Source organism: Dama dama, chromosome 8 (assembly GCF_033118175.1).
Source record: "Dama dama isolate Ldn47 chromosome 8, ASM3311817v1, whole genome shotgun sequence".
NCBI lineage: Eukaryota > Metazoa > Chordata > Mammalia > Artiodactyla > Cervidae > Dama > Dama dama.
Genome location: NC_083688.1, coordinates 11,100,680 through 11,113,759, shown reverse-complemented (window position 1 = coordinate 11,113,759; position 13,080 = coordinate 11,100,680). Strand labels below are relative to the sequence as shown.

Genomic DNA, 13,080 nt, shown 5'->3' with positions numbered 1-13,080 from the left:
TCATCTTTTTTTCATCTGTTGTATATGTATACTTTTTCTTTTTTCTTTATTATTTTTTATTGGAGTATGATTGGTTTATAATATAGTGTCGGTTTCTGCCGTACAACAACAACAACAACAAAATGTTTTAACAAAAAGGAGAAACTAAAATATAGAGCACCAAGATGATTATTTTAGGAGAAGGACTTCCCTGGTGGTCCAGTGGTTAGGATTCTGCACTTCCACTGCAGGGGGCCCAGGTTCCACCTCTGGTCAAGGAACTAAGATCCTGCAAGTCTCTGCAGGGCCAAGATATAAAATAAATAACAAATTAACAGGAGAAAAAGTCATGTGAAGGTCTTCCTTCTTTTTCACTTATTTTTCCTGGAATCCCTTTTCACTGCCCAAAATTGTAAAATACATAAAAGGATAGAGAGGGACTTCCCTGGTGGTTCAGTGGTTAAGAATTCGCCTACCAGGTTTGATCCCTGATCTGGAAAGATTCCCATATGCCTTGGGGCAACTAAACCCAAGCACCACAACTACTGAGCCCACACACCTAAACTATTGAAGCCTGTGTACTCTGGAGCCAGTGCTCTGCAAGAAGAGAAGCCACTGCAATGAGAAGCCCAAGCTCTGAAACTAAAGAGTAGCCCCCACTTGCTGCAACTAGAGAAAGGCTGAGCTCAGCAAAAAAAGACCCAGTATGATCAAAATAAATAAAGAAATAAAAATAAAAGGATGGAGAAGCAAGGAAAAAAAACCACTTATTTAACATGGAATATATTTCCTTCCCATCTTTTTTCTATGCATTTTTTCCTTATCTTGAAGAACTGTCTTGAACATTCAATCCATGTTATACTTCTTTTTCCCTTAAACACTGTTTCCTAAACATTGAAGAGAATAATTTTTCTTCTCCTCCACCCCTCCCCCTCCACTCCATCTCCTTTCCTTCCTTTCTTCTTTAAAATATGAGACATACTTGAATGACCCATTTGGTTCATTCCTATAGCATTCCTATCCTTCCCTATAGCATTCTCGGGTATCTCTGATTTCTAAGCAGACAATTTTGTTTGGGAGATAATTCTGTTCATTTTGATTGAATAAAAAAGCCAAACATTGGAAGGGCCAAACATAACTTTGGGGGAAGCTGGCAAGGTGAGGAGAGGACCCCATCTGGGATGTTCAAGGCACTTAGGCCCCCCTGGTTAGATTGTAGGTGTGAGCTAGACATAGGCCCACCATGGCTGCATTGTTTTGAAAACAAAAGGGAACCTGAGGGGTAGTGGTAGCAGACCTGCTGAGAGCTTGCTCTAAATATGTTAGATCTGTATAGCCTCCAAGGTCCTGTTATTAACCCAGTGTAATGTGAGAGGTTAAGAACTTTCCCACATTCAGGGAATTCTCTGATGGCCCAATCATTAGGACTCTAAGTTTTCACTGCCAAGGGCCCAGGTTCAATCCCTAGTTCAAACTAAGATTCTATGCAAGCTACACAGCAAAAAAAAGGAGGGAAAAAAAAAAAAAAAAACTTTCTCACATTCATACATCTATTTATTGGCTGGCTTGTATTTGAACTTAGGTGGTTGACTCCAGAGCCCATGCTCCTATTTATCCCACCTTTGTGGAACTTCTATCCCTGGTCGCACATAAAATCACTCAGGGTGGTCTTATAAAATACCCATACCAGAGCCCCATCCCAGATGAATTCGACTGGAATCTGTGAGGGTGGAGTCTAGCCATGAATATTTTCTAAAATGGCCTTCAATGACTGTAGGGGACAGCCAGGTGGAAAAACCACAACTCTGCTGGCTCTTGACTATGTCTATTCCAAGCCCAGTAACAACAGCAGCAGCATGAATAACAACAGCTAAAGTTTACTAAGTACCAGCCCATTTTAAACACTTGGTATTAATGTACTTGGAAGGTACTAGTAGTGTCCCCGTTTTATAGATAGGAAAACCAAGGTCACATAGTTGGTATGCAGTAGAACCAGAATCTGGGCTCTTGACTTCAGTCTATGCTATGGCCTAACCAAGATGATTTCCTGAGACTAGCTGCTGACGGGATTGAAGGGAAAAGAAACTAACATTTATTGAACCCTTCCTCTGTGTCTGCAGTGTACTAGAAGTCTTTCCACAGATAAAATTCCAGGCAGAGAATTTCCTTTCCAGGTAGGGAGTGATATCCCCTTTTCTCAGAAGAGGCAAAACAGGATCAGTGAAATTAAGGGGCACAACCTCAGGTTACAAGTCCAAGAACTTGCAGAGCTGCCACTCCCAGTGGGTCTGTCCAAAGTCCAAACTCTATTCACTTATTTGGAGTAACCAAAATCATCAAATTCATAGAGACAGAAAATAGAATAGTGGTTGCCAGGGACTGGGGTAAAGGGAGTATTTGAGAAGCTAGTGTATATAATGGGTACAGAATTTCAGTTGAGGATGGTGCAAAAGTTCTAGGAATGGTTGTTGCTGATGATAAACAATGATATGAATGTACTTAATGCCTCTGAACTGTACACTTAAACATGGCAAATTTTATGTTAAGTGTATTTTTATAATAATTTTAAAAATGAAAATGAATAAATAAAATTAAATAATTAAATAAAAGACAGTGAAGAGCAAGGTTTGGGGCATGCCTATGATGTCCCTGGCCCTAGGCAGGAAGCTGGTTGCCAGCTGAGGGAATTTAGACTCTATTAGGCATAACAGTGCATATGCCAAGTGCCTGGTAGAGAGCACATGCTCGTAAGTGTAGCTCCTGGGACTTACCTGGTGGCCCAGTGGTTAAGACTCCAAGCTTCTATTGCAGGAGGCACAGGTTCAATCCCTGGTTGGGGAACTAAGATCCTGCATGCCACACAGCATAGCCCAAAATAATAATAATAAGTGTAGCTACAGATGGGGAGACTTAGGTGCAGAGAGGGTCTTAACTGTAGCTATTCATTGGAAGGACTGATGCTGAAGCTGAAGCTCCAATGCTTTGGCCACCTGGTTCAAAGAGCCAGCTCATTGGAAAAGACTCTGATGCTGGGAAAGATTGAAGGCAGGAGGAGAAGGGGATGACAGAGGATGAGATGGTTGGATGGCATCACCAACTCAATGGACAGGAGTTTGAGCAAGCTCCAGGAGATCGTGAAGGGCAGGGAAGCCTGGTGTGCTGCAGTCCATGGGATCACAAAGAGTCAGATACGACTGAACAACTGCTGGACAACAACGACTGGGCTGTGTTCTGAAAGGCAGGTGGGTGGTGCCAGTTGGAGTATTAAAAATAATACCAGCTGGCACTCCTTGAGCGCTTATTATATTCCAGACATGATTCCCAGTCCCTCTGTGAGTGTGGATTACCTCATGTACTCTTCACAACCCCCGCTGTGAGGAGGGTACCATTATTGTGTTCCTTTTACAGATGAGGAGACCGAGGCTGAGACAGAGATTGATTCAAGGTCACAGAGCCAGCAGGACTTGAATCTTGTCTTCTCTGACTCCAAAACCAGCAAGTTAGTCTTTTGCTTGTGTGGCCATGGTGGACATTAGGGGTGGGTGGGGCTGGTGTAGGGGAGGAGGTGATTCACTTGACTGTATCTGGATTCATCACAGAGTTGTTTTTTTTTTTTTCTTTTGCACCCACGGGAAGAACTTCCTCTTTTTCTGATTCAGTCCCCGTATCAGCTTCTAAGAATGTGATGCAGAGGGTGGAGTAAGCTGCAAGGGGTGGGGAGTTAGAAGCAAAATTACAGGCAGTCTTTAGTAAACAAAGATTTTTTGAGTGCTCTCTATGTAGCAGGCAATGGTCCAGGGGCTAGGAGTCCTGCAGTGAATAAAATAGATTTTGTCTTTGTTCTCATAGAGATTCTATTGTGTAGTGCATATGTTGGGGGTAGGTGGGTAGAAAGATAGGGGATATGGGGGAGAAGGGAGGGAAGTGGATATAGACAAAGGGCAGGATATGCCAGGTATGGTAGGGCTATGAAGGAGATGTGCCAGAGAGAGATTGAGAGAGAATATGACTGAGGAGGGGACCTAACTAGACATAGTTAAGTGAACAGGGAAGGCTGGCTCAGGAGCTAAGGCCTGGAGGATGAGAAGATCCCAGCTGAAGATCCGGAAGTAGAGTGTTTCAGGATTCTGTGGGGAAACAGCAGAGGCAAAGGCCATGAAATCCTCACATGTTGGAGGAACTTGGAGAAGGCCAGTCAGGCTGCAGCAGAGTAACAGAAATCAAGAGAAGATCCCAGTGCCAACGCATGTAGGGTCTTGTAGACCCCGATAAGGAGTTAAAGGTTAATTCTAAGGGACAGGAAGCCCATTGGAGGAGTTAAGAATGAAGACTAGAAGGCAGTATGACAGGAAGTCAAAAGACCACTTAGGAGGTTCTGGTTGTAATAGAACAGGTGATGATGGTGGTTCAGACCAAGTGGGGATTCAGAGAGGAGGTGGTCTTAGAGGGGTCTCTGGGAAATGACTCAGTGATGGAAGTGCCATTCGCAGAGGTGGAAGAGACAAGAGAAGAAGCAGGCTTGATGGGGGGGATGGGAACCTAAGGGGAAGTGGAGATAGAAATTATGAAATAATTGCAGAGTTAGTAGCTGTCCATGCAGCTGGAGACAGTGTTCTGGGCTGGAAATAGACACCAGAGGGGAGGGACCAGAGGCTATCCTTCTAGGGACCTACCTAGGTCATACCTCTTCACAGATGGATAACATAGGGTCCAGAGGATATCTGAAGTTTTTCTTTTAAATTGTTTATCAACATTTACAAATCCAGAGATATCAAATAAAAGGTTTTCTGCCTCCTTTTCCAATTTGGTTGCTCTGGTCACACTGGGCCCTACCCCATGTACTAGGAAGGCCATAGCAGGCTGGTAGGGGAGCCCACTGCTCCTCCAGATTGAACATAAACTCTTCAACTAATCCCACCACTGCAGGCCTGCTGCAGATTCCACTCAAAGTCTGGTCCTGGCAGTCCTAGAGTTTCAATTTCTGGTATGGGCAGGAGGTGGCACCACAGAAGAGGAAAAAGTTGGTCTGGGACACAGTATATATTTTCTCCCATTCTGTAGTGGTTATTGATAGTGGTTGTGTGTGTGTTAGTCACTCAGTTGTATCCAACTCTACAACTCCATGGACTGTAGCCCACCAGGCTCCTCTGTTCCATGGAATTCTTCAGGCAAGAATACAGGAGTGGGTAGCCATTCCTTTCTCCAGGGGATCGTCCTGATCCAGGGATCTAAGCCCACTCTCCTGCAGTTCAGGCAGATTTTTTTTACCGGGTGAACCACCAGGAAAGCCCATCGATAGCGATTATTGATGCACAAAGGTTGTAAATTCTAATGAAGTCCAATTTACTTATGCTTTCTTGTGTCGCCTGTACTTTTGATGTCATATTTAAGAAATCGGTTACCAAACCCAATATCATAAAACTTTCCTATTTTCTTTTAAGCACTTTTTAGTTTTAGCTCTTAAATTTAGATCTTTGATCTATTTTTTGTATGTGGTTTAAGGTAAGAGTTCAGCTTCATTCTTTTGCATGTGGCTATCCAGTTTTCCCAATGCTACTTGCTGAAAAGATCGTCATTTCACTATTGAATGGTCTTGGCATTCTTATCAAAAATCATTTGAGGCCATGATTTATTTCTGCACTCTCTATTCTATTCCATTGGCCTACATGTGTGTTTTTACACCAGTACCACAATATTTTTAACTTACTTTGCTTTCTGGTAAGTTTTGAAATCAGGAAGTGTAGTCCTCCAACTTTGTTCTTTTTCTTTCTTTTTTTCACTCATCCACAAACCTTTATTAGAGACGACTCTCTGTGTGACTCCAAATGTGATGGTTCCCACATCCCTGAAAAGGGCTCTGCCCCTTGTCCTAGGGAGTGACTCCTAGGGGTGGCTCAAGGAGTACATACACAAGCATTTTCAAAACTGGCTTTAAATACTCATCAGAGCGCCATGCAAAGGGATTGGGGTGAGAGCGTGTTACATATGTGAGTTGGGGGTTGCCCATCCATCAGGGCAGCTGGGGTGCCCCACCCCCAACCTGGGATAAGAGAACAGATAGAGATCCTCTCAAGGGTCCCATAGGCCAACTGGGAGCCAGCCCTCCCTTCCAGGTAGATCATCGGGGAGGGGACCGAGGAGGAGCTCCCACAGTGGCGGTGACAGGCGGTCACTTCCTCAGTGGTGCTGCTGATAGCTGGGGTGGCCTGGGCCCGGGGTGCCCTCCTTAGGGGGCAGCTGGCCAGGGTCCTCCAGGAATGGGGGTGCATTGTGGAACTGCTGGGCAGCATAGCGAGTGAGAAGGATGCCAACACCCTCGATGAGGGCCAACAGGATGCCCCCCATCATTGCCGAGCCCACCATGGCCAATGGGCCACTGCGGGCAGCCAGCACAGCCCCGGTCAGTGCGCCACTGGTGATGGAGTTCCAGGGATCTTCCTTGCCCCGAAGCTGCACCAGACCACAGTCGATGGTGGAAAACAGGCCCCCCCACACAGCGAAGCTACCTCCAATCTGGGGGGCTCTAATCTTTACAGCGTTGACACTGCCTCTCAATCGGTGCCGAATTCCGACAGGGGCATTACAGAAGCCCTTAATGGCTGGAAGACTCCACCGCCTATAACACCCCTAGTGAAGGCTCCACCGCAATCATCCACAATTCGCCATGGGCAAGGTTCCTGAGCATACTCCTCCATGGCGCCCAACTTTGTTCTTTTTCAAGAGTGTTTTTGGTAGAGTCCTTTGAGATTCCAAACGAATTTTAGGAAGGGTTTTTCTATATCTGCAAAAAATGTCATTAGGATTTTTACAGGATTTTTTGCATTGAATCCACAGATTACTTTGGATAGTATTGGCATCTTAATAAGATAGTGAACATGACGCCCTTTCCATTTGTTTCTGCCTTCTTGAATTTCTTTCAACAATGTTTTGTAGTTTTCATGTACAAGTTACACTCCTCCTTGGTTAAGTTTCTCCTCCTTGGTTAAATTTCCTAAGTAGCATATAAACATTCCTAAGTATTTTTTTCTTTTTAAGATTCTTATAAATGGAATTATTTCTTAATTTTCTTTTCAGTTAGTGTATAGAATACAATTTTTGTGTGACCTTCATTTCTTATCAGTGGTCACTGATTGCAACATTGGAGATATAGACCAATAGAGGAGCTCGGGAATCAGATTTGGTTGGTTTCAAGAGAGAAGCCATGCTGGCATTCGCCTACCTGAAGAATGGAAACTTCCTCCTCTCTTCTGACAAACTACTTCCCTGGTGACTCAGACGGTAAAGAATCTGCCTGCAATGTTGGAGACCTGGGTTCTATCCCTGGTTTGGGAAGATCCCCTGGAACAGGGAAAGGCTACCCACTCCAGTATTCTGGCCTGGAGAATTCCATGGACTGTATGGGGTCGCACAAAGAGTCAGACATGACTGTGCAACTTTCATTTTCACTTCTCTGACAAACTGACACCCTCTTCCCCTCCATCCTTCAAAATACCAAAGCTTCAGAGCCTCTCAAAATCCATCTCCCTGAACCACCTCCCCTCCCATCACCCACCTGCAGTAAACCTATCCTGTTGTGAGTCTATGATATGATTAGAAGTAAGTCTATTGGGGGTGGGTCAAGGAGGGCCTCCCTGAGGAAGTGACATTTGGACTGACACAAAGAATGAGGAGGAATTAGTCACTTTGGGAAAATTCGAGAGGAAGACAGGCTGCTGAAAAAGAGAAAATTTACAGTTTTATTAAAATACAATTTACATATCATAAAACTTATCCATTTAAGTGTACAATTTAATGATTTTAGGAAACTCATAGAGTTATGCAACTTAATTTACTTGTAGAACATTTCCTTCACCGCAGAAAGATACCTCATGCCCATTTGTAGTCAACCCCCCGCTCTCAACTCCAGTCCCAGGCAATCACTAACCTACTTTCTGTCTCTATAGCTTTGCTTCTTCTGGACATCTTGTGTAAAAGGAATCATATAATATATGGTCTTTACTGACTGGCTTCTTTGTGAGTCTGATTTTATTTTTCATCATTTGTATTCCAGTGACTGTGCATCCTCATCATTTCTCTAATCTTTTCATCTACCCCACATTTTCTTAGAACTGGAAAATATAGAGAAATAAAAGAAAAAAAGCTTCACTGTCCCAGCAAATCTTCCTTCTGTAATAGATTCCATTCTGGTTGACATTTTTCTTGGATATTACTCTGTGCAGTCACAGCAAGTTTCCTTTCAGAAGATCTGGACTCATCTCTTGACTTGCTACTTTCTAGCTCTGTGTTGGGGGCCTTTCAGAGCTTCTGTTTTCTCATTAAGTGAGCAAAATAATACAACCAGCCCTCTGTATCCCTGGGTTTTGCATCCACAGATTCAACCAACCACCGATTAAAAAAACAGAAGAAACCCAAAAAGTTCCGAAAGGCAAAATTTGATTTTGCTGCCTGCCTGCAGCTACTTTACAAGCATTTACCTTGTTCTAGATATTATAAGTAATCTAGAAGTGATTTTAAATATACCTGGAGGATGTGCAGAGGTTATATGCAAGTAGGGTAAAGAATCAGCCTGCCAAGGCAGGAGACACAGATTCCATCCCTGGCTGGGGAAGATCCCCTGGAGGAGGAAATAGCAACCCACTCCAGTCTTCTTGCCTGGAGAATTCCATGGATAGGAGAGCCTGGGGGACTACAGTGTGTGAGGTTGCAAAGAGTTGGAGACGACTGAGCACGCAGGCACACACACTATGCCATTTTATATAAGGTACTTGAACATCTGTGGATTTTTTGTATCCAAGGGGGGATCCTGGATCCAACTATCCCACTCCCCCACCTGTGTGCTGATTTGCAGTGCGCTACAGTGTGCTTAGCATCTGGTATCCGACTCTTTGAGACCCCATGAACTGAAGCCCGCCAGGCTCCTGTGTCCATGGGGATTCTCCAGGCAAGAATACTGGAGTGGGTTGCCATACCCTCCTTCAGGAGATCTTCCCAACTCGGGGGTCGAACCCAGGTCTCCGGCATTGTAGGCAGCTTCTTTACCGTCTGGGCCTCCAGGGGTTTGGAGGGACCATCCTATACTGCAAAACACTTACACACTTGTTAGAATGAAGGGAATGAATCTTTGTAGCAAAATCTCTTTTTTTTTTTTTTGTCGCACAAGGCAGCATGCATGATCCTAGTTCCCGGACCACCTGCGCCCCCTGCAGCGGCAGCTCTGCTAATAAACCACTTGACGCCAGGGAATTCTCTAAATTTCCTCTTAAACATAATTTTACATGAGGTAAAATTTTTTTTGAAGGTTTTAGACTTTTGTTTCTGTTAATGAGCTGCTCTCCGAAAACGTTGTTAACAACAGTGAGTGCTACTTACCTGGTGTTTTAAAGTAGTGACCGTTTTTACAAGACAGAAGTTATAGGAAGAATAGCAACACAAATTTAGAAACTGATAATGTATACATGAGCGCTTCCCTGGTAGCTCAGAGGCTTCTGTTTCCAATGCGGGAGACCTGGTTTGATCCCTGGGTTGGGAAGATCCCCTGGAGAAGGAAATGTCAACCCACTCCAGTATTCTTGCCTGGAGAATCCTATGGACGGAGGAGCCTGGTAGACCCCAGACTATGGTGTCGCAAAGAGTCGGACACGACTGATCGACTTCAGTATCTATCAGTAACGTATACGTGTAAGAAAAGAATTGTTTACATAAGCAAACAACCAGATAAAACCATGGACATGTCTTCTGGCTGCATGGCCCAAGAACAAAATACGCCACTTTTCCTAACTCACGAAAGAGTTTAAAAAAAAAAATCATAATTTACGTCCCAAGAGCAAACTACTTCACTCTACGAAAAACATTAACACAAGCAAAAATTAAAAAAAAAAAAAAAAACCCGCGTACGGCACTATAATACGACAACTACCTCAAATTCTGCTCTATAAAACATCATTATTGGGGGCGCCAGGACCAACGATCACCAGCTGCCCCATTAGCAAAAATTATGCTTCCGAAATCTCTTGATGTCGATTCCGCACGTAGAGCAAACGAGCTGCCCTACATGTGCCACTCACGACAGAAGCCCTTTTTGCCTTGCCGGCTTCCAAAGCAGGGTGGCAGTGTCGGCAAATCCCTGTTTTGATAAAGGTGAAAATTAAAGTCTATGCAGTTTTCTACTCAGAGTTCCCAAAGTTGACGATGTAACGGCAGACCCTTCTGAAAAGGAGAGAAGTCTTCATAAGGAGACTCTTATCATCTGTCTTTGGATTTTTATTTAAAATAAAAGCAGAGACTTGAGTTGTATGCAAATGTGCGCGGTGCTTGCTGGGAAGGTGCCTGCGGGTGCTTAGGAAGGCGTAGGGGAGGGGACTGTAGGAAGGAGTGTGATTCTCTATTGCGTGCGAGCTGCGCTGCGAGACCGACTTTCCGGTAGATTTAGGTACCTATCGAGGGAAGACTCAAATCTCACCCTATTAAAATTGAAAACGCACAACTTGTGCTACTCCTAGGCGTCCACCCCGAAGCGGCCACACGAGTACTGGAGGCGTCGGATCACTGTAACATCAAAACACTAGGAGCAATTTAACCTTCACCTGCACAGCAACGGAAGAGCAGAATGTGGTGGGTTCATAAAGTGGAATGCCATCTGCTGCACTTCCAAGGAGTGAATTGGACATCAAAATACACAGATTGATAAAAGCAGTAGAATAAGGTACAGCGTGATACCATTAACGTAAGCAAACAAAAAATACTGTGCTTTATCAACAAATATTTAAAAATTAAGTGAAAAATGTGTTGAATAGGGTACCGCATATCATTGACGTAATAAAAAGCACACGTGTGCATACAAAACCCAGTGCTTTATTTTTTTATGGCTACATATTTGTATTAATATATATAAATGATTAACGCTGGAAAGGAGGGAAGGAGTCTGGGCACAGACACACAAAACTTTAGACTTACTTATAATGTTTTGTTAGAAACCATAACGACTATTTTATTATGTATTTTGTTACTTGTGCAAGTAAGACTATTTTAAAAATATAGTCCTTGCTTTCTGTAATTTCTCTGACACTTCTTAAAGTCAGGTTTGCGTGCTAAGTTGCTTCAGTCTTTCTGACTCTGCGACCCCATAAGCTGCAGCCCGCCAGGCTCCTCTGTCAATGGGATTCTCCAGGCAAGGATACTGGAGTGGGTTGCCATGCACTCCTCCAGGGTATCTTCCCCACCCAGGGATCGAACCCGGGTCTCCTGTGTCTCTTGCACTGCAGGCATATTCTTTACCCTTAAGCCACAGAGGGGGAGCCCTAGGATTAGGTTCATTGAGGTATAATTTATATACAGTAATTTCACCTTTTTTATCATAGTTCTATGCGTTTTAACAAACTCATATAGACATGAATCTGTTATCACAATCAGTATTTCTATCACCCCAAAAAGTTCCTTTGTCCCTTTTCCTAGTCAACCCCTCCTCCCATCCCCAATCCTGGCAACCTCTTTTCTGGCCCTATAGTTTTGTGTTTTCCAGAAAGGCATAAAATTGGAATCATTCATGTATATTTCATTTTTAATATAAAAGAAATTGGAAAGAAATTGACATAGTACCAAAAAGTGAGAATTGATACTGTACGGAAATGTGAGAATGGTTTTCCCAAACTACTATTAACAGTTTTGTGTTTATCTTGCCTCCTACCCGGAGTGGTGCAGTCACTGTGGAAAACAGTATAGAGGTTTCTCAAAAAACTAAAAATAGAACTTTCATAAAACCCAATAATTCCATTCCTAGATATGTATCCAAAAAAAGCAAGAATAATTTGAAAAGATACATGCACCAAGATGTTCATAGATAGCAGTATTATTTGCAATAGCCAAGATATGGAAGCAACTTAAGTGTCCATTAACAGATTAATGGATAATATATATATATACTACCCATTCATTAAAAAAAGAATGAAATTTTGCCATTTGCAGCAACTTCGATGAACTTGGAGGGCATTATGCTAAGTGAAATAAGTCAGAGAAAGGCAAATATTGTATGATATCACTTATATGGGGAATCTAAAAGATACAACAAACTAATGAATATAACAAAAAAGAAGCAGGTTCATAGATTTAGAGAACAAACTAGTGGTTACCAATGGGGAGAGGGGAGGGTCGATATAGGGGTGGGGAAGTGGGAAGTACAAACTACCAGGTGTAAGAGAGGCTACGAGAATGTATTGCACAACATGGGAGACATATAGCCAATATTTTGTAATAACTAAATGGAGTGTAACCTTTAAAACTGTTTAAAAAATAAAATTAAAAAGAATAATTAAGACCCAGAAAAAAAGTAAACTGGGTCTTAAAAGGACAGAGTGCAAAAACAAAATGGAATGCCAGAGCCTTAGGAGAATGAAGAGAGCAGTGGCAGAGAAATTAGACTAGTACCAGAGCTTGGAGCCTAATGCTGAAGCAGCCTGAAATCTGTGAATCTAGATCTGTGGCAGGGTTACCGGTGCATTGGGAATTTGGTGGGATGAGGATGGCAACATATAAAGACAGGGAGAGCAAGTTGCTGTACCGTTCCTGGTGGGAGGCAGCTTTTCCTGCTGACAGTACTGCTGCTCACTAAGCTATCACAGCGCTTTGTACACTACTTTTTGTCTGTGGATTCTCGTCCATCTTAGTTTGGGGACCTGGGCTCTAGGAGGGACGCGGGCTGGAAGGCACTCAGGCTGGAATAAGGTCTTCTTTACAACTCTAGCATCTAGTAGGAATTCAGCAGTTCTCACCAAGCATTTGACATTTGATGAAGTAACCGAAAGCATCAGTTCTAATGGTTAGACAGTTGAGGCTTAAGAGTGAGAATTCTGAGTTCCAGTTGTGCCTCTGCACTTATTAGTCACAGGTTTCCTTTATTTTCTTCTGGATGCGTTCCGCTGCACGCGAGATCTTACTTCCCCTACCAGGGATAGTACCCGCGCCCCCTGCAGTGGGAGCGCGGAGTCTTACCCACTGGACCACAAGGTAAGTCCCTCTCACAGGTTTCTTTAAATCGTTAAATGACTTAGCGACAGTAAGGTGTTTATAAAAAGTTCCTGGTGGATAGTAAGCGCTCAATTGTTATCA

The 13,080-nt window shown here is 43.3% G+C and overlaps 1 non-coding gene and 1 pseudogene across 1 annotated transcript; both read right to left on the bottom strand.

Moving 5' to 3' along the window:
- Window positions 1-6,156: 6,156 nt before the first annotated feature.
- On the bottom strand, window positions 6,157-7,318 carry LOC133060374 (mitochondrial import inner membrane translocase subunit Tim17-B-like; annotated as a pseudogene).
- Window positions 7,319-9,926: 2,608 nt separating this feature from the next.
- Window positions 9,927-10,059, bottom strand: LOC133061079 (U11 spliceosomal RNA). The gene has a single exon (XR_009693912.1). It is a non-coding gene; the product is annotated as a U11 spliceosomal RNA (small nuclear RNA).
- Window positions 10,060-13,080: the final 3,021 nt, after the last annotated feature.